Source organism: Callithrix jacchus, chromosome 7 (assembly GCF_049354715.1).
Source record: "Callithrix jacchus isolate 240 chromosome 7, calJac240_pri, whole genome shotgun sequence".
NCBI lineage: Eukaryota > Metazoa > Chordata > Mammalia > Primates > Cebidae > Callithrix > Callithrix jacchus.
Genome location: NC_133508.1, coordinates 5,073,012 through 5,095,684, shown reverse-complemented (window position 1 = coordinate 5,095,684; position 22,673 = coordinate 5,073,012). Strand labels below are relative to the sequence as shown.

Genomic DNA, 22,673 nt, shown 5'->3' with positions numbered 1-22,673 from the left:
ACTTTCTTGAGTTCCTTCTTGAGCTTATAATAAAGGTCTTTATTTCATTGTAAACCCAAATTCTGGTCAGTACCTAAGCTACTCTTTCACAATAAATACATCACTATTTCTTGGGCTGCTTAAATTATGTGGATTTTATTATATCTCGATTCTTCATCAGTCCCTAAAAATGCCTAACCAAATGGACGTAAGCTATGGTAGTTGTGAAACTGAGACCTGAGAATCCAGGTGATTTCTAACATTAAGTAGATTGATCCCATGAAACTAGGAACATTTACTTAATTTACATGTTATTTGAAGTCTTGTCATACCCTGGAACAATTGGGCTTAAATGCTGAAAAATGAGAGATCACTGTGAGAAGACAAGTAGGTACTCTCCAATTTTTTTTTTTTTTTTTTTTTTTTTTTTTTGAGACGGAGTTTCGCACTTGCTGCCCAGGCTGGAGTGCAATGGCGCGATCTCTGCTCACCGCAACCTCCGCCTCCTGGGTTCTGGCAATTCTCCTGCCTCAGCCTCCTGAGTAGCTGGGACTACAGGCACGCGCCACCATGCCCAGCTAATTTTTTTTTATATTTTTAGTAGAGACGGGGTTTCACCGTGTTGACCAGGATGGTCCCGATCTCTTGATCTCGTGATCCACTCGCCTCGGCCTCCCAAAGTGCTGGGATTACAGGCTTGAGCCACCGCGCCCGGCCTACTCTCCAAATTTTTGTGTCCCACAGTACTTGGCAGAAAAGGCATTTTATGGCTATCTACGGAGCAAGTGGTTGATTGACAGGTTGAGTCAATTATTTTTTCCCAGCAAAGTAAATAGGAGTACTAAAAAGGGTAAAATCCGTTCTGTGTTGAGATTTCCAGATGTGATTTGCAATGTCCTGACTTTGACATGTGACAACAAAAGATGAATCTATCTTATATAAAATCAATATGTGATGATTCCCTCCTTTTCTCCTGTTCTATTCAGCTGCAGGAAAACTTGTAGTTCTCCAAGCATGACGAGGCTGGCTTACTTCTGTGTGTCTTTAGTTTTCCCCTGAAACTGTAGCTCGGTCAGTACCCTGCTTAAGGTAGGATGGACGTCTCCCGTTGGATGGTACACACTGGCTAGGTGCAGAGACTTAGTCTCTTGTCTCTCTTGCCTTGAAGTTCAAGTTTTTCTGAATTAACCTATGTCCTTAGAATGCCAGTTACTCCTCTGGTTACTGCTCTAAGATTCCGGCCTGATTATTTCTTTTTTTCTTTTTCTTTCTTTCTTTCTTTTTTTTTTTTGAGATGGAGTTTCGCTCTTGTTGCCCAGGCTGGAGTGCAATGGCACCATCTCGGCTCACCACAACCTCCGCCTCCTGGGTTCAGGCAATTCTCCTGCCTCAGCCTCCTGAGTAGCTGGGATTACAGGCATGCACCACCATGCCCAGCTAATTTTTTGTATTTTTAGTAGAGACGGGGTTGCACCATGTTGACCAGGATGGTCTCGATCTCTTGACCTCATGATCCACCCGCTTCGGCCTCCCAAAGTGCTGGGATTACAGGTGTGAGCCACCATGCCCGGCCCCCAATTTTTTATATTTAATTTTTGTGGGTACATATAGTAGGTGTATATATATTTATGGGGTACATGGGATGTTTTGATACAGGCATTCAACATGCAATACACTTCATGGAAGATGGGGTATCCATCCCCTCAAGCATTTATCCTTTGCAAATAACAAAGAAAAAACTGACAACCCAATGATACTCTTTTAGTTAGTTTCAAATGTACAATTAAATTATTATTGACTATAGTCACCCTGTTGTGCTATCAAATTCTAGGCCTTATTCATTCATTCAATTTTTCTGTACCCAGTCCATCTTTTATTTTTTTTGAGACTGAGTTTTACTCTTGTGGCTCAGGCTGGAGTGCAATGGCCTGATCTAGGCTTACTGCAACCTCCGCCTCCTGGGTTCGAGTGATTCTCCTGCCTCTGCCTCCCAAGTAGCTGAGAATACAGGTGTGCGCCATCACACCCAGCTAATTTTTGTATTTTTAGTAGAGCTGAGGTTTCCTCATGTTGGCCAGGCTGGTCTCAAACTCCTGACCTCAGGTGATCCACCTGCCTCGGCCTCCTAAAGTGCTGGGATTACAGGTGTGAGCTACTGTGCCTGGGCCTATCTTTTTTTTTTTTTTTTGAGATGTAGTTTCGCTCGTTACCCAGGCTGGAGTGCAATGGCGTGATCTTGGCTCACCGCAACCTCCGCCTCCTGGGTTCAGGCAATTCTCCTGCCTCAGCCTCCTGAGTAGCTGGGATTACAGGCACGCGTCACCATGCCCAGCTAATTTTTTGTATTTTTAGTAGAGACGGGGTTGCACCATGTTGACCAGGATGGTCTCGATCTCTTGACCTCGTGATCCACCCGCCTCGGCCTCCCAAAGTGCTGGGATTACAGGCATGAGCCACTGAGCCCGGCCCCTGGTTATTTCTTAACTAATCAAATTGCTCTCTGATGCCTCTAAACAACATTTACGGCATCATCCTCAGCAAAGTAAAACAGGCACAGAAAACCAAACACTGTATGTTCTCATTTATATGTGGGAGCTGAACAATAAGAACACATGGACAGGGGGAGGGAAAGAACACACACTGGGGCCTGTCGGGGCACAAGGGGAGGGAGAGCACTGGGATGAATAAGGAATGCGTGCGGGGCTTAGTACCTGGGTGACAGGTAGATAGGTGCAGAAAACCGCCATGGCATACGTTTCTTTGTGTAGCAAACCTGCACTTATATCATGCACTTGAGTCCCACAGTACTTTGCAGAAAAGGCATTTTGTGGCTATCTACGGAGCACGTGGTTGACTGACAGTTTGAATCAGTTATTTTTTCGCAGCAAAGTAAATAGGAGTACTGAAAAGTGTGAAGTCAGTTCTATGTTGAGATTTCCAGATGCGATTTGCAACGTCCTGACTTTGACAGGTGACAAATAAATTTCATTTAATTAAAATTAAATTGAAATTAAAAAAAAAAGATTTAGTATCCTTTTTAGTTTTCAGGAGGAAGACAGGCTGTAAATAACCTAATCTGACTTATGTACAGACGCGGAAGCTGGAATTATCAGTTTTTCTTCTTAACGGATTTCTTTTGGACTGCACCATTCTACGACAGCCAGCATGATAATGACCCCGAGACACTCTAAGTAGAAAAAATGCTACCTTAGAATTGGCTAATGTCCTAAAATCCCTATATCCTCACCCTTTTACAAAATGCCTAATCAACTACAGATTTGAAAATGTTCTTTCTATATTTATAGATAATTCTATATATGGAATATGCTAAGATATTGAGATATAACATTTACACAGTTTTGCATCTTTTGTTACTATGGTTCTGACTTTTCTGTGATGTACTAAAACATTTTGGACAAATGAATCCCCACTGCATCAGCCAGATTTTGAGTGGTTAAAGTAAAATCTTCTTTAAGGCAAAATCTTCTTTAGATAGTTCTTTCCTCACTCTTTCCATGATATTTTATGGTACTAGTTTTCATTCTGAATTAACACCATCTTTGAATTATTCTCATTTCACCAAAGTCATCTGTCATAATGGTATTATTACTTGATAAAGTACAGTGTCATTTAATTAACTCCTCACCTCCAGGATAAATTTTATTGAATCACTTGCATTTATTCAACCCATACTAAATGTATGCCCGATACATGGTAGGCACAGTGTTAGACACTGAAAAGTAGATTAGTTGCAGAAAAAGTGTTGCACAGTTATTCTACTTCCACTCTCTCCATGAGAGAATCTCTTTATTCAATATTTTTGAAAGGACTTTACAGTGGAATAGCTAATGTGTTATCATCAGCATGATTTCCTTTTCATATGATGCTCCCTAATCATTTCCTCATATTGGTAAAATGAGGACATGTAAGTCAATTGTCTTTGAATTCATTTTTAAATGATTCATGGAGATAGTCATCTAAACAGGAAAATATGAAGAGATTATATTTTCCTTCTTCATATTAAAGGTTCCTTAGGAATACCTCTACTTAAATAAAATGCACCAGTGTTAATATTTTCTGGAACCTATTTAATCCAGTAGTAGTTTAGTTGACTTATCTCTCGTCTCTATAAAATTTAATTTTTTTTTACTTATTCTTTAGGACAAAAACTTTCATATGAATGCATTATGTGAGGTATATCAGCTGAAATACAAATAGAGATATTGCTATATACAACATTTATTGCATCAAAAATAAGATCTAGTTCTTCTGCATATATTGAAAAAGACTGATTTGAAAATCAGTAGGTTTGGTTGAATACATGGGTACATAATAAGGTCTTGAATGTACTTGCAGTCCTCTACTCTATATTATCTTATAATTTTGAAGTTACACATCTTTCTAAAGATGTAAGAACATGTATTATGTACTGAATGTTTATATGAGAGCACACTAATTTAGTATGCTCTTTCAAGTCTACACTTGGAATTTCTTTCTACATTTAAATTTAAGGCTTGATTAGTGCGTAGAAGGCATACATCCAGGAACATCATGCTTATTTATACCAAATTGAAGTTTTATTATTTTTTGAAATGAAGAATACATTATTTTAAACCCTTAGAGAAATGGAATGAGCAAAATTTTCAACGTGATCATTTTTCTTAAAACTTCCTATGTTAACCCAAATTTAGAACTAAGAAATATATACTTTTGTAATTACCCCTATAAGAAATTTATCTGCAAATTATAGTTTGCATCTCAGGTGATTATAATATTAAGCTTGAAACTTAACAATTCCACATCATTTTTCACACTTAAAACACTTTGGGAAAGCATTAACTAATTAATCAAATCAGATAACAATTCTGTTATGAACTGAACATTATATTGAATCATTTGCTGCAGAATATCAAGATGGCATAGGTATAGATGTCACTTTTGAAGTAATGATTATAGCTATGTGCAGTAAAGTATTTATTACCTTATCTAATTAATACACATTTTGGCATGTCAGGGTTTGTGAGTAATTACAGTTTTCTATTGCGGTAATAATTTGTATGATTTATGAAGCCTATGAAACAACAATGTGAGCCAAAAAGCTGTCTGGGATAATTACAGTTAAGTAGCGTGATCAACAGGTATGCCCAGCCAAGGGAACACAGCCCTGGGGATAAGATCCTCAAGCAAACAGAAGCGGCTGGAGGTGTTCACTTCTCAGCCTGCTTTTTCTCACCGGAAAAAAAAAAAATGGCCCACCCACTGTTCTCAGCTGCATTAACAAAGCACTGATTGCTTAAGTCTATGTGGTTCTTTTCCAAAGGTTCATGTGCTGATGTGGAGGACTTCATAAAAGAATAAATACAATAATTATGGACTATATAAATGTTCAATTATTTCAAGGAAGACTGAATGTCAACACGTTTAATTTGTGTAAGAACGCGAGTGCATTCTGTGGCTACTGAAAACTCTTACCTAGAATCTGAATTCATTCTATTCCGGTTAGTGACCGAACACTCTTGGCGCTGCCATACTGGCCATTACAATAGGCTCTGAGTCTGACTTCCTTCTGGAAGCAAGATACCCGGAGTCATTGTCCTAGTGGGAATATAGAATAGAGTTTGTCTCCGAGGAATTTTGCTCATATAATGGAATCGACTATCCAGAAACTTAAGAGTTGGAAAAGAGCCCAACTATCATTATCCACATTTATATAATAAATTTTAGGAAGCTGGTGAGTTGCAGATCTACAGGTTATTCTTGTTTTTTTGTTTTGTTTTGTTTTGTTTTGAGACGGAGTTTCTCTCTTGTTACCCAGGCTGGAGTGCAATGGCACGATCTCTGCTGACCACAACCTCCGCCTCCTGGGTTCAGGCAATTCTCCTGCCTCAGCCTCCTGAGTAGCTGGGATTACAGGCACGCGCCACCACGCCCAGCTAATTTTTTGTATTTTTAGTAGAGACGGGGTTTCACCATGTTGACCAGGATGGTCTTGATCTCTTGACCTCGTGATCCAGCTGCCTCGGCCTCCCAAAGTGCTGGGATTACAGGCGTGCACAGGTTATTCTTTATTGGACATTGCTTTTGCTTTGCTAAGTCTGCTTCGACCTTCCCATCAGTCATTTTCTTTTGCTTCATAGTAATGTCCTCAAGGTATGTGATGTTTTAATTGGCTTTCGGCACATACACTGAAGCAGGAGATCCTATCTCACAGAAAGAAGCAGCTGTAAATTTCTGTGAACTGTTCTCAGTATGTGGGAACTTCTTAAATTAGTTTGATCTTTCTCAGGAAGACTAACACACTTATATATCACAGGAGTATATTGAATTTTTAGTTATTAACTCCAGGTAGAGACAAGTTCTTACTGTTTTTTTTTTTTTTTTTTTACACTGGAAGACTAAACGATACCATCGAATAATATTGACTGTTGAAAGCAGCGTCACAGAACATTCCACTTTAAAATTTAGGCTATATTGTAGTGTCAGCAATCCATAGCAAGATAGACACTTTGTATAAGTTGGGAAACTATACTGCAAGAGAAGAGCAACAGCTCCAGGAGTGGTCTGCAATGGAAATCAGGAATGTCTCTTAACACATTCAACGAAGCAGTGGTCTTTACTGACCTCCACTTTATCGAGGGTTTGTTTCATGGTGCGACAAGGCAAAGAGAGGAAACAGGTGAGGTGGATCAAGGATGCGAGTTGGGGCCTGGAGAATCTGCAACTCATGCCAACCTCAACCCTTGGTAACAAACTGACTTTGAACTGGCAAGCCTTCTCTCAAAGTGGGTTAATGGTCATCTAAAATGAAAATCTCTCTCTTTGACTTTTAAATATTTGTTACAGAAAAAAAAAATGGAATAAGCAACCACACACACACACACACACACACACACAAAGCGTAAAGAAAATGTTTTCATATCAAACAAGAGGCTACTTTAGGTAGGAAAATGTGTGATTTTTAGGAGCAATAAAATCTGAAAGAAAAATATCCTTACTATTTGAATTCTGAAGTTACATTTAGGCTTTTTCTATTTTACCAGACACAGTAGAAAGTTCAGGTCAAATGGTAGCTCTAGAAAGAAACAACGTCTGTGCTTTAAGTGTTTTGAGTAGAATTTGAGAGACAGATATTTAATTAAGTCCATTCTGCCCCTGGGCTTAGCATGCAGGCAGCATCCAAAATACCCATTCCCTGACCTCCTCCTCTGTCTTCTTACATGTCAGCTTGTCCCCTTCTCCCACCCACAGAGGCAGACACACAGGCTTCCTGTAGCTTCCTGTAGATGACAATGGCCCCAGTAGGTTAAAACCTCTCCAAGAAAACAAACAAAAAAAAGGTAAAATAAAGTTCAGAAATCCAAAGGTCGAAGAGTAGAGTGAAACCATAACTATGTCAGAATATTAAGGGGAGGTAAGAACAGGGTGAAAACGTATCGTTAATCTCCATGATTATAACTTTGTTTTATAATTTGCTGCTCATCATGGATGAAGGCAAACAATCTGGTAAAACTGAGGCTGGAAATACATATGTGTAGTGAAACTGCATATATGCGCACACACATGTAAAACATTCTGTTACACATGTTTAATTCTGTATGAGCTTTTATGTATAGTTTACGCATAAAAACCGAGATTATGAGGCCAGGTGCGGTGGCTCAAGCCTGTAATCCCAGCACTTTGGGAGGCCGAGGCGGGTGGATCACGAAGTCAAGAGATCGAGACCATCCTGGTCAACAAGGTGAAACCCCGTTTCTACTAAAAATACAAAAATTAGCTGGGCATGGTGGCGCATGCCTGTAATCCCAGCTACTCGGGAAGCTGAGGCAGGAGAATTGCCTGAACCCAGGAGGTGGAGGTTGTGGTGAGCCGAGATCGCGCCATTGCACTCCAGCCTGGGTAACAAGAGCGAAACACCGTCTCAAAAAAACAAAAAACAAAAAACAAAAAACCCCTGAGATTATACATTAAAGACATTCACATCTTCAACAGCTCTTGCTTTCATTTCTAGACATCACTCATGTCTTTCCCTTTTTTTTTGGTAACCATAAGCTTATTGGTTAATTTCTACTTCTTTAATATTTGCCATTTACCAATATTGATGTTGTTATTCAAAGGACATATATTTTTAAACATTTCAGTTAAGGCTATGTTTGTATAGTAGTTTGCTTTTTCAGATTATAGGAGTCCTTACAAAATTGATTTAAATAAAATTTATTTTTAAAATAAAATAAAGTGTATGCTTAATAAATACACTTTATTTATTTATTTTTGAGACAGGGTCTCATTCTGTCGCCCAGGCTGGAGTGCAATGGTGCAATCTTGAATCATTGCAACCTCGGTCTTTTGGGCTCAAGCGATCCTCCCACCTCAGTCTCCTGAGTAGCCAAGACTACAGGCACATACCAACAAATCCCAAATATTTGTTCTATATTTTTTGTAGAGACCAGGTTTCCCCACATTGCCCAGGCTGGTCTTGAACTCCAGGGTTCAAGCAATCAGCCCACTTGGGCCTCCCAAAGTTCTGGGATTACAGGTGTGATATTTAACATAGACTACAAATATCAAAATGACTGCTATTAAACAGATGAAGCTGTTAATGTTACTTCCCAGAATCATTTACATGTGGACAAGTCTCCTTCACCTTGTCCAGCTGTTGTTTTTTTCCACCATTAGTTTTTTTGTTTAATTGCATTATCTGGTAATGTCATTTTATGAATGTACTCCTTCCAAAGGCACTAACGTAGCTCAATGTGAACATAGTTTTGCCCCTGGTGTCTGTAATCAGCAGGGTTTGTGTTGTTCATTAAACAGTGACCATGGTGTTATTGGGAATTACACTGCCTCTTCTTTCCAGGAACTGTCTTCTTTCACCTCGAGAGGCAAAGGCTCCATTTCGTTTTGTTTTGCTCTCAATAGGTTCTTTCACAGGGAATAAAAACACACTAAAATCTTGTGTATCTTTAGGCGTATTTTTCTTCAATTTGCCAGAAAATTATTCCCTGAAGAGTAGCTTCCTTGCTTTGAAGTTGCAACTCTTTTGACGTTAATTCTTTTCATTGCTCACTTTTTGGCAGTGACCCCCACTCAAAAAAAAAAAAAGACGAAGGCAAACAACCTGGACTAGACTCCTGCCAAGTTCACAAACCGATTTTGCAAGTGAGAGAACCCATTGCTGGAAGCATTGTAGAGCTATTGACCTTAGCGTTTCTTTATTTTTTATTTTTTGAAACAGGGTCTTCTCTGTCACCCAGGTGGAGTGCAGTGATGCAATAATAATTCATCTCAGCCTCCAGAGCTCAACTGCTTCTCCCACCTCAGTCTCGCATGTAGCTGGGACCACAGGTGCTATCACTACACTCTGCTTATTATCTTTTAATTTTTTAATTTTTGTAGAGATAGAGCCCCGCTATATTACTGAGGCTGGCAGAGTTTTTTAAATTTTTGTTTTCTATCAATTGGAGCTACTGATGAGGTCTGATTTGAATCTTTCTGTATTTCAGTAGATTTATCATCTGCATGTGTCTTCACAATGTGTTTTTAGAGTTTGCTTTGAAATTGTTCCTGAGATATGTTTTCTTCCTCCTGATCATAGAAGTGAAACAGATAGATTGCAAGTCATTTAATGTATCCAAAAACTTTGATTCTTTTAAAACTCCGCTTGTATATCATTTAATATTGAAGGGTGCTTCAATATGGATGGTAAAGTGGATAATTATGAGTGAGAACAAGTGGTGTTTGGTTTTCTGTTCTTGTGTCAGTTTGCTGAGAATGATGGTTTCCAGCTTCATCCATGTCCCTGCAAAGGACATGAACACATCCTTTTTTGTGGCTGCATAGTATTCCATGGTGTGTATGTGCCAAATTTTCTTTATCCAGTCTATCATTGATGGGCATTTGGGTTGGTTCCAAGTCTTTGCTATTGTAAACAGTGCTGAAATGAACATAAGTGTGCATGTCTTTATAATAGAATGATTTATAGTCCTTTGGGTATATACCCAGTAATGGGATTGCTGGGTCGAATGGTATTTCTATTTCTAGATCCTTGAGGAGTCACCACACTGTCTTCCACAATGGTTGAATTAATTTACAGTCCCACCAACAGTGTAGAAGCATTCCTACTTCTCCACATCCTCTCCAGTATCTGTTGTTTCCAGAATTTTTTAATGATCGCCACTCTAACTGGCATGAAACGGCATCTCAATGTGGTTTTGATTTGCATTTCTCTAATTACCAGTGATAATGAGCATTTTTTCATATGTTTGTTGGCTGTATAAATGTCTTCTTTTAAAAAGTATCTGTTCATATCCTTCACCCACTTTTTAATGGGATTTTTTTTTCTTGTAAATTTGTTTAAGTTCTTTGTAGATTCTGGATATTAGTCTTTTGTCAGATGGGTAGATTGCAAACATTTTTTTCCCATTCTCTTGGTTGCTGGTTCACTCTCATGATAGTTTCTTTTGCTGTGCAGAAGCTTTTAAGTTTAATTAGATCCTATTTGTCTATTTTGTCTTCTGTTGCCATTGCTTTTGTTGTGTTAGTCATGAAGTCCTTGCCTGTGCCTATGTCCTGAATGGTTTTGCCTAGGTCTTCTTCTAGGGTTTTTATGGTGTTAAGTCTTATGTTTAATTCTTTAATCAATCTGAAGTTAATTTTTGTTTAAGGTATAAGGAAGGGGTCCAGTTTCAGCTTTCGGCACATGGCTAGCCAGTTTTCCCAACACCATTTATTAAACAGGGAATCCTTTCCCCATTGCTTGTATTTGTCAGGTTTGTCAAAGATGCATCAGTTATATTTTTATATAAAATGCATACTGCATATTATACACAATATACAATATAATGTAACATATTATTATTACATAGCATCATTGTCTGCTGAAATACAGAGAATTAAATGCAGAAAAATAGAGGAAGCTAACATTTGTATCTGGCAGTATTGTCTGATATGGTTTGGCAGTGTCCCCATCCAAATCTCACCTTGAATTGTGATAATCCCCATGTGTCAAGGGTGGGGCCAGGTGGAGATAATTGAATCATGGGGATGGTTTTCCCTGTACTGCTCTTGTAGTGAATAAAAATCATGAGCTTTAATGGTTTTATAAATGGGAGTTTCTCTATGAAGTTCTTCCTTGCCTACTGCCATGTAAGATGTAACTTTGCTTCTCATTTACCTTCCTCCATGATTGTGAGGCCTCTCCAGCCATGTGGAACTGTGAGTCCACTTAACCTCTTTCCTTTATAAACTACCCAGTCTCAGGTATGACTTTATCAGCAGCATGGGGACAGACTAGTACATAGTCTATTAGTTATGAGTGGACTTTGAAGCCAATCTCTCTCTCTGTCTCTCTCTCTTTCTCTCTCTCTCTCTGTCTCTCTCGTTCTCTCTGTCTTCACCCCCACCCTTTTGAGACAGGATCTGGCTCTGTCACCCAGACTGGAGTGCAGTGGCATGATCATGGCTCACTGCAGTCTTGACCTCCCAGCTCAAGCAATTCTCCCACCTCAGCCTCCCAAGTAGCTAGGCTAGCTTTTTGTGCTTTTTGTAGAGACGGGGTTTCGCCATGTTGCCCAGGCTGGTCTTGAACTCCTGAGCTCAAGGGATCTGGCTGCCTTGGCAGTGCTGGAATTGCAAGTAGCCAATGAGCCTGACTGAAGCCAGTTTCTTAGTGTGTGATTTCCAGCTCTGCAGTTTCTTAGATATGGGACCTTTGGAGAATCTCAGTACTCTGTTAAACCTTAGTTACCTCATCTGTAAAAGAATAATAGAATGAATAAGGTCTTAGGGATGAAGTAAGAGAATGCATAGTAACATTGAATAAACACTAGCTATTATTCTTACTACTATGGTAAAGATCATTTGTTCTCTGTTCCCATGACATGTTTCTAATCCCAGACTTGGGCATATATAAAAATTAAAGAATAAAAAAAAATTGCCATGACTGAGGTTGTTGGCAGTTGCATCTCAAGCAATGTATAGTTTTAGAAAAGGAAGAGACATCCGTAAATAATGTGAAGGAGAAGTCTAAATTTAGATGTCGTGGTGGAAGACAGGTTGGAGGACAAGTCAGTAACGCAATTTCTTGACTGTATTGTTATCTTGTGTGTGGGAAGAGGCATTGCTCAGGAGACGGTCGTGAGAGTGATATGGTTTCCAAGTCACTATAAATGCCCTAGACTATGCCCTCAAGCCACATATTATAGATAAAAAGGAACTCAGTGCAATACTGATAGAATGGAGAAAATAAGAAATTTAGTTTTTATCTGGGCTGTGATGCATTATTTCCCACTTCATAGCCTGGATTAAGTTTTCTAATATTGACAACATTTTTCTATGTCTTATGTTCATCCATTTATTCATTGATTCGTCAAATATTTGAAGTGCCTATTATGCACCAGGCCCTGTTCTAGAAGCTGATCTACATGGAGAATATCTTCTAGTGAGACATTGCATGATTGCTAGGCGTGACTATATTCTAATACAGATTTTGGAGACCAGTTAATCATTTAATTTCAATTTTACATAAACATTTATCCAATCTCAATTCTCCTCCAGATGCTACATTCAGGGCACACAAATGAACTCAACAAGATTGTCTCAAGCCTTGTGGAGATAATTTAGTGAGCAAGCCACGTTGGACAGGCAATTACAAGCGTGATGAATGTGCCACAGTGGCAAGTATGGGGTGCTGTGGGAATACACAGCTGGAGGAGTTCCCTGATCTTTGAGGTCAGAAATATGCTCACTGATGAATGGAACTTACCCTGAGAAGTATCTTTAAAAATGAAGCCAATGCTTAACTAACACTGGTTAGTTCCATACCTGACTCACATTTAATACTTTCTGATCCTGTTCTCCTTGCCTGTAATGTTTGTGAAAACTTGTTTTCTGTAGTAAGAGATGTCAGGTTCCTTTCTATGGTAAGCACAACACAATATTCACCCTCCTGGTTTTTTTTTTTTCCCTTACAGCATCTGGCTCCATCTAAGTTTGTCATTATTGTTCAATAATGGTGATGATAGTAAAGATGGAATAACTCATGCTCAAGGATCTCAGTTAATAAGTGAGGAAGGCTGTATTTAGAGTTATTTTTCCAAGTAATTTTGAATATACTAAGTTATCTTTCCTACTAGGGCTTATTATATAGATTTCTAAAACCTATGGCAGAATATGTACATGTTAATATACATATAAGCGTATGAGCTATGGCAATTCTTTTTTTTTTTGAGACACAGTCCTGCTCTATCTCCCAGGCTGGAATGCAGTAGTGTGATCTTGGCTCACTGCAATCTCCGCCTCCCAGGTTGTAGTGATTCTCATGCCTCAGCCTCCCAGGTAGCTGAGATTCCAGGCTCCTGCCATCATATGTACAAGAACCTCGAATCAGATGATTTCATAAACTACATCAATAAATAATATTTAATTACTACTATTGTCCTTTATGCCTATTAGAATTTATCTTTGAATAACTAAAATACTTGCAAATCAAGCAAGGGTGGTGCTTAGCTCAGAAATGCCTTGAAATTGCATCACTCCTCTTCTTGTTACTGCAGAAACTTTTACTTTTAAATATTAAAAGAAATAATCTATTTTGCCCTGGATGGCATTGTTTTATGTTCCTTATAGCCAGAGTTAATATTTCTCTAAAGAAATGAGAGATTACACTTCATAATGAAAACCAATTTTTAAAAATTCTTAATATTTTATAGTATTAAAGGGCATATTTAAAGCCAAGTATTATAAGAAATTCAAAACAGAGTCTGCATATAGGTAGGCTAAGATACAAATTTAAGAATAATAACATATTTACCACATTAATTACTATCTCTGTTCATTGTTGTAGGATTTTCCATGTATTAACATGTATCATCCCCACTGGGACCTTTAAATGCTGACCCATTTTACCTGTGAGGAACTTGAGTTCTGATTGGTTATGAGACTTACTGCAGGTAATACAACCAGTATAGAGGCACCGAGATTTTAACCTATTAGTCTTGCTCCAGAGCCCATGCTCTTAATCTGTCTGCAAAAAAGTAACCTTAAAGCTTTCATTTCTCTAATAGGTCAGAGCCACCGCTATGGTGAGGTTCGGGGAATTTATTCGTAAGCAGGCAACAAGAACAGGGACTATCCTGTACAAACAGGAAATGACAGTTCCTTTAAACACGATCTGCTAAAGCCTCAGGAGCATTTTTAGATGGGACCCAGTGGGTTCACACTGATGGGTTAGATTTTTTAAATTACAATGCATTTTGTTTAGAAGAGGGATTAAAGTATTTGCCAAAATGATTTGTGTTGACAAAATGGCTTAGTACTTTTGGCAGATTTATTTTGGAGAATGGAATGAATTAAGGTGTCTAGCAAAAGATATGCTACAGCCACTGAAACAATTTCAAGTATTTCAGAAACTATTTTTATTCACTTTGCAAAATGTGCTTAGTTGAACTGCCAGTCCCTGTTACATTTCCATTTCTAAGCAATTAATTAAAATCCTAAATCAGTTTTTTCTTGATCATGCCAGCAGGAGTCGGTTACCATGGAAATAGGAAGATCAGTAGTATTTGGAAAAGAGAGAAAAAATGGTTTGCATTGGTCTTTTATTACGGAAACATAAGTGACGGTCTAGAGTAGCTTGTTGGTGCAGCCATAGGAAGCTCTGCCCCAATAGCAAGAGTGGCAGCAACAATTGGAAATTACTGACAGTCCTGAGGATTACATTTTGCCCCCCAGGGATATCATCTGGCCATTTGAAAAAGTCATTAACTCAGCTTTTTCATGTCTTCTATCTATAGGTTAAACCCCCAAATGTAATTGATTACAGAGTATTCTGTTGTGGCAAAAGAAGGATTTCGAATCAATAATTGGTTATATTTTGCAAAGAGCCATCAAAAACCATTTGTGATTTTTTCTTATGTCAAGCCAATATGCTTTAGTTATAAAGCACATTTCCAGACAATAGTGCAAATGAAGAATGACTGTGACTGAAGCCATACTTACTTACACTTTAGAAAATGAAAGCTTTTAGGGTATCATCATCTTGCTAATTCAGTAATGTTACCCTACAGAGAGTACTTTAAGAAGGGAAGTATAACAAATACTAATACGCCTATATTAAAACAAATTATGGTTGTACTGAAAAAAATCTAAGCCTTGTTGAAGATATGATTATAATGATATAGATAAAAATAATAAAAACTTCTAACATTTGTTAAGGGCTATGTGCCAGGGATTTTCCTAATGTTGGGAAAGTAAAACCCAGAGTTTCTCAACACCGTAAGGAATACCCTAATATGCATAGATGCTGTGATTGTTTTACACGGTTGAAACTTTTCTGCGAGATTAGATTCTCTGCTTTCATGTGATGCTCATTAAGGTGTCTGTGAAATCAGAAGATGGGTAACAGCATTGCACCACCCTTAAGGTGATGCAGGTCCTGTACAAAAACTTCTCTTTGTGAAGCAGCTAATAGTTTTCTGAAAATCAATATGAAAACATTCAGATATTAGGAAGAAAGAGGAAGAAAATCAGGATTTCATGTATCACTTGAGCATGAAACTCCAAGGGGGAAATTAGTCTAAAACCATCCAAGAGAAGCTCTGGTCCGTATGTAATAATAATAACTAGGAAAATGGGAATTTTTTCAGTAAAGTTTCTCCTTATTGCTATACTCAGTTGATATAATATTACCATTTGCATCTATGAAACATTATTAGGTTTTCCTCATGTGAAAGTCCTCAAGGCATATCCATATGTCTTAGCCTATAAATATTTTATGGTGATAGTTATTTAAGATGAGTGGCAGTATTTTTTTTAGTCAACCTTTGGAAGAAAATAACAAAGCTACAAATTCTTCCAGTATACTGTAAGAGGAATAAAAAGTTCCTAGCCACTGAGTCACTTTTGGCAGCACAGATCATATGGGTGTTTAGAATCCAGGTGCCGTATCACACACTATGTGCCACAAAGGTTATTAGCTTTACAAATTAGACTGTCTTCCCAGCTAGTTCTCGCTAGGCGACTAGAATGAATTTCAAAACATATATACACAGTAGAAAAGGTGACATGCTGTGCTAATATCTGTTGCTATTCAGTGCCATTTCTGTCCATCTAAGCTCTCCCTATATAATTGTCTGGAAGCTTGAATCAATATTCTGTAGCTTTCCTTGCCTGTAGGATTCTGGTTTAGATTTCTTATTATGCTGTTTTAAATCCAACATAATTATCAAGTGCATACTAAATGATTAATACTGCACTATTCGGTATGGGGAAATCCAAAAAGAATGAGACCCAGCTGTTGATGTCAAGGGATATAAAACCTTATAATACTCCCTGTAGCACATAATATCATGATCTGAATGCCTTACAAACTTAGGAATTCTTGTTACACTGTTCTCACAATGAAGGTCCCGTAAACTCTAGATAAACAGAATATATAGATCAACGTCTATTTAATTCATTTGGAAGTATCTGCTGAGTTCATGTTATGTACCAGACACAATACTAGGTACTGGAAAATAAAAATATATGTAGGATATATGCTGTATTAGTCTGTTTTCATGCTGCTGATAAAGACATACCTGAGACTAGGTAATTTATAAAGAAAAAGAGGATTAATGGACTCACAATTCCACTGGACTGGGGAGGCCTCCCAATCATGGTGGAAGGTGAAGATCATGTCTTACATGGTGGCAAGCAAGAGAGAATGAGAGCCAAGTGAAAGGGGAAACCTCTTATAAAACCATCAGATCTCATGACACTTATTCACTACCATGAGAACAATATGGGGGAACCAACCCCATGATTCAATTATCCCCCATGGGGTCCCTCCCACAACATATGGGATTTATGGGAGCTACAATTCAAGATGAGATTTGGGTGGGGACACAGCCAAACTATATCATATGGTACATTCTACATATACCATAGTTATGATATAATATTTAATAACCCCAGTTATTAAGCATATGATTTCTGATGCCTGGCTAACTGGCTTTAAATTCTTACTCTCCTGCTTATTTTGGAAACTAATTTCCTAAGACAGATTCTCAATGAACCATGCTTCTTAGTACACATTCTGTGTCCCGTTAGAATCGCAGGCTGGCTCTGGGCAATATAAGATGACGGAAGTGACTGCCTAGGCTAGGTCATAAAAGTCTTGCAGCTTCCTTCTGGGACTTCCTGGGACGTTTCCTCTGTAGAGAAAATCCAGCTATCTCTAACATGGTCAATCACTCTGACACTGCCCTGATGGGTGGAAGCCTGGACTTAGCCAAATGGAAAGCCACACAGAGGAAGATAAATGTGTCTACCAAGCCCCCAGTTGTGCTAACCAACCCAGTGGAAACCCCTGACATGTGAGGGAAGCAGGCAGCATCTTTGTCTATCCCAATCAGGCCTTCAGCTGATTCCATTTCTGGAATAACAAGGCTTCAGGCACAGGAAAGAGCATCTCTGCCAGGTCAGGTCAATCTACACAACAGCATGGGAGAATTATAAACTACTGTTTTAGACAATCATGTTTTGGGGGTAATATGTTGGCTAAGACTAGATCCTTAGAACACTTATACAGAGTGTAACCAAGTTAATTTCCATTTACCTTAACTACTTTATTGAGGAGATGGGGACAGTCTATATCTCCTAGGCTTGATGTGCCTAGACTTTAATAAGGCCTTAGCTTTTCACTACCCTGTAGACCTGCACTGTTCATTATGGAAGCTACTGACCATCTGTGCTAGTGACATTTGAAAGGTGGCTAGTCCCAGCTGAGGGTGCTATAAGTTTAAAATACACAATGATAGATAATAGAAGGATGGTTCCCAGAGGCTAGGAAGGGGAGTAGGAGGTGGAGGGAAGGTGGGGATGGTTAGTGGGTACAAAATATTGTTAGAAAGAATAAACAATACCTAGTATTTGATAGTACCATAGAGTGACTATACTAAGAATAATTTAATTGTATGCTTTAAAATAACCTAAAGGAGTATAACTGGGTGGTTTGTACACCAAGGATAAACATGTAAAAGGATGGTTATCTCATTTTCCGTGACGTGATTATTATGCATTTCATGTCTTTATCAAAATATCGCATGTACTCTACTGATAGATACAATTACTGTGTACCCACAGAAATTAAAATTAAAAATAGAATATTTTTAAAACCATAAGAATAAACAAAATAAATATACAATGCATTCAAAATACTCAGTGTGGGAAAAAAAGTGTAAAATATTGCATTAAAATTTTTAAATTGTGTTTACATATTGAAAATATAATATTTTAAATATAGGAAGTTAAATATAACATTTTATTAAAATTCTTAATCTTCCTCCTTTAAATGCTCTTACTAGGAAACTTTAAAGTGACAAATGTAGCTTGCATGTATGGTCTCGTTTTACTTCCATTGGACGGCATTGCTTCAGGATATCAATAGCAGAAGAGCAAGACTTTGTGCCTCTAAAAATGTAGTGTCTCTAAAAACATCTGCCATATAGAAGACACAATACACACACACACACACACACACACACACACACACACACACACATACATATATGTTGGATGCATTTGAGGTATATATATTTTTGTGGTACATGAGATATTTTGATATAGACATACAATGTGTAATGATCAAATCAGGGTAAATGGAATCTCCATCCCCTCAAGCATTTATCCTTTGTGTTACAAACTATCCAATTGCACTCTTTTAGTTAGTTAAAATGTACAATCTAACTATCATTGACTATGACTATCCTGTTTTGCTATCAAATCCTAGATCTCATTTATTCTTCTAAATATTTTTTGTATCCATTAACCATACTCACTCCCCCAACCTCCACTACCCTTCCCAGCCCCTAATAGAATGTCATTCTACTCTCTTTCTCCATGAGTTCAATTCTTTTAACTTTTAGCTCTCACAAATAGTGAGAACATGAAAAGTTTGTCTTTCCGTACCTGGCTTATTTCATTTAACATGATGACCTCCAGTTTCATCCATGTTGTTGCAGATGACAGGATTTCATTCTTTTATGGCTGAATAGTACTCCATTGTGTCTATGTACCACATTTTCTTAATCTATTCCTCTGCTATGGACACTTAGGTTGCTTCCCAATCTTGGCTACTGTGAATAGTGTTGCAACAAACTTGGGAGTATAGATATCTCTTTGATAGACTGATTTCCTTTCTTTTGGGTGCGTATCTAGTAGTGGCAAAATAAATATTTGTTGAATAGATGAACGATGTCCACATCCAAATTAGGTTTTTCTCATCTTAGTAATGTTTCCTTAACCTTCTTTAAACACTTTTGTGTGATGAGCCCATACATATTGAGTCTACCCTTAGATAATCCATGATTATTTAATAATTCTCAGGATACAAATCTATTTGCAAATGCTAAATTAAAATATATAAATATATATATATATTTGAGATGGAGTCTTGCTCTGTTGCCCAGGGCAATGGCGCAATCTGGGCTCACTGCAACCTCTGCCTCCTGGGTTCAAGCAATTTTCCTGCCTCACCCTCCTGAGTAGCTGGGATTACAGGCATCCACCACGATGCCCAGCGATTTTTTTTGTATTTTAGCAGAGACAGGGTTTCACCATGTTGGCCAGGTTGGTCAAACTCCTGACCTCAGGTAATCCCCCTGCCTCCCAAAGTGCTGGGATTACAGGAATGAGCCAACGTGCCCTGCCAATTTTTAAAAAGATCTTAGGGTCATCCAATCGCTCTTTCAGTGAAGTATAGTAAGTAAGTTTCACGTTCACACAGTATGTATGCATGTACAACTTGCATGAATTTCTCAAAAGTCTTGGTTGGATTTGTTTACATTTAGGAAAATTGCTGAATAAGGACATATTTGCATTGTTTGCAAGGCCTTTAATGCAGCACAAACAGGGTTAGCCGCGGCAAGACTTCTGCAAAGTAAAAATCAAGTGGTTATTTGTGCGTACTACGTTTTCCCCATGAAATGCTGTAGCGCAATTGCCCAGCCTCCACCCTGAGGCACGGTGCCATTTATGTTGAAAAATAGAGATGAGTGCATTGTGACCTATTTTTACTTCTCCTGTGTCCTTTGCAGGTGATGTAGAATTTTTTATTGCAATCAACAACATCAATTTAGTTAAACAGAGAGTAGCTTTTTTTTGTATTCATATTTCTTGAATTATCACTGAAATGTCTTTTTACAGTTACTTTATTCAAACCAGGGCTGCACATGGCATTTTGTTGGTATGTCTCAAGTCTCTGCCTTTTTTTTTTTTTTTTTTTTGGAAGAGAAAAAAGAAACAAAGAAAGAGAAAGAAAAGAAGAAAAAAGAGAGAAAGAAAAAAAAGAATGAAAGAGAGAAAGAAAGAGGAAGAGAAAGAGGGAGAGAGAACGAGAATCTTGCTCTATTGCCCAGGTTAGAAAACAGTCTAAAAATGGGTATTAAAAACCTCCGCCGATAAATGTGCTTAACAATGGAGACAGGAAGAAATAAGGGAGGAAAATAACAAACAAGCAAGATTTCATTTAAACCTGTGACATGCTATGCAATTGCTGAGGAGTGATTTACTTCCAATGTTGTGGTCACTTTTAGAATAGGTGTGATGTGATACTGAGAAAAATGTATGTTTTGTGGATTTGGGGTGGAGAGTTCTGTAAATGTTTATTAAGTTTACTTGTTCCAGGTCTGAGTTCAAGTCCTGGATATCCTTTTTAATTTTCTGTCTCATTGATCTGTCTAATATTGACAATGTAGTGTTGAAGTTTCCCCCTGTTATTGTGTGGGAGTCTAAATCTCTTTGTAAGTCATTAAGAACTTGCCTATGTATCTGGGTGCTCCTGTATTGGTTACGTATATATTTAGGATCGTTAGCTCTTCTTGTTGAATTGATCCTATTACTATTATGTAATGTCCTTCTTTGTCTCTTTTGGTCTTTGTTGCTTTAAAGTCTATTTTATCAGAGACGAGAACTGCAACTCCTCCTTTTTTTTTTCTCTTCATTTGGCTGGTAAATCTTCCTCCATCCCTTTGTTTTCAGTCTTTGTAGCTTTTTAAGAAGGGGATGCAGTAGGTACAGAAACAGTTAGCAGGATTACAGGACCAGATTAAACCACCAGGATCTGGAAAGGTGGAACTAAAGGTGGCTCTGAAGACGGACTGGCATCATACCTTCAAGTACCCACCTTGACCCTGTCTCTCCAGGTTGGTCTCAGCTGATGTTTCTGTTTTCACCGAATCCTCTTGGACCAACTTTCTCATGAGGCCTAAATGGGGCCCAGCATTTTATGGGGTCCATAGCTTCAGATTCCCTATTGGAGAGAAAAAGGTCACTCAGTCTTCTATGTGCTATTTGAAAAATCCTGAAAATAAGCTGGCTTTAATTGTGTATCTATCGCTGGGTCACCCTGGTGGACCAGGGTACCATCCCCACAATAAGCACTTTATTAAAAGGAACAGAGTTGAAGTAGTTCCTGAAAAAGTGGAGCGTAACTTGGAGAAGGGAAAGGAACAGGAGCGGATCAGACAAAACATGACAAGTCCGCTGTAGTACGCAGTAATGATCTAACCACTGGATTTCATATTTTAAAGTATGGTGGATGATATTCTTGCCTAGACATAAATTCTTCCCAATGGTAACAGTTTAACAGTTGAAAAGTGGCTATACCCCTTTTACAGAGAAGCAAATTAAAAAAAAAAATGGAAATGCTTGCATTTTAATATCGTATTTAATTTTGGATATTTACCAATGAGGAAGAGAAGCAAGGATGTTTTCTGTTCCTGACATTGGGTTTAGCAGGGCAGGAATAATGTTATCTATTAATGAGCAGAGATGTTAGCTGAAGAGGTCTGGCTGTGTTCCAATTTGGTTAATTAAATCCTACCTGCTTAAATTCTGTCTTTATTTTCAAATGAATATTCACTGTTATTTCTCATTTGAAAAATTGTCTCATGTTATGAGTTTTGGACCAGTAGCTTATTTGTGAGGCAAATAATTTTAGTTTACTTTGAGTTCAAAATATCCTAGTTGCTGTTTAATATTATATTCTTTTTTCAACTATTATATTCTTTCTGCCTTGACTTTCCCATGCTTTTCTTATGACTATAGTAATAGAATGATATATTGTTTAACAATGATAATACAACCTTTTAAAATCATTTATCTGTTTCTCGTAGTGATAGCAAATTATATAACAACAGAACTGATGGAAGCCAAGCTTGATTTGACCTATTGGACATGGCTTTTCTACACAATAATATTTGGATTAATGGATAATATCTAAAATGATCATCTTGCTAATTGGGAAAAGATCAAATCAAAATTAAATTATCTCTAATCAGGGATTATTTTGTGAGACCCTACCTGATTTCATGGAATCCTTTGTACAATATGCTAAACTAATACAGTGCAACTGAAATAAAAGATACCTTCCAACTTATTTTTCTAAATTTTTAGTGAAAAGTAAAACTCTGGGATGTGTGTGTGTGTGTGTGTTTACTAAACAGAAGCCATGTGATCTAATGAGTAATTATAGTATAATGTTTTAGAAAGAAATTGTGAAGTTGAGACTAGAATTAATTTATCTGCATTTTTTTGTTAAAATTTTGGTTTTTTTTTCAAAGGAGATGTGAATGTTTTATCTCTTTTTATAATTATACTTAAGTTATGGGATACATGAACAGACAAACAGGTATATGTATAGGTGCATGGTGGTTTGC

At 37.8% G+C, this 22,673-nt stretch overlaps 1 long non-coding RNA gene across 7 annotated transcripts in view; it reads right to left on the bottom strand.

Annotated features, from left to right (window-relative positions):
* The window catches only part of LOC103794084 (uncharacterized), a 1,005,042-nt gene that overhangs the window by 119,220 nt on the left and 863,149 nt on the right, over positions 1-22,673 (bottom strand). For all 7 annotated transcript variants that reach the window (XR_013520405.1, XR_013520406.1, XR_013520407.1 and 4 more), the window contains one exon: positions 21,140-21,265. This is a non-coding gene — a long non-coding RNA (uncharacterized LOC103794084). The remainder of the gene's footprint in view (positions 1-21,139; positions 21,266-22,673) is intronic.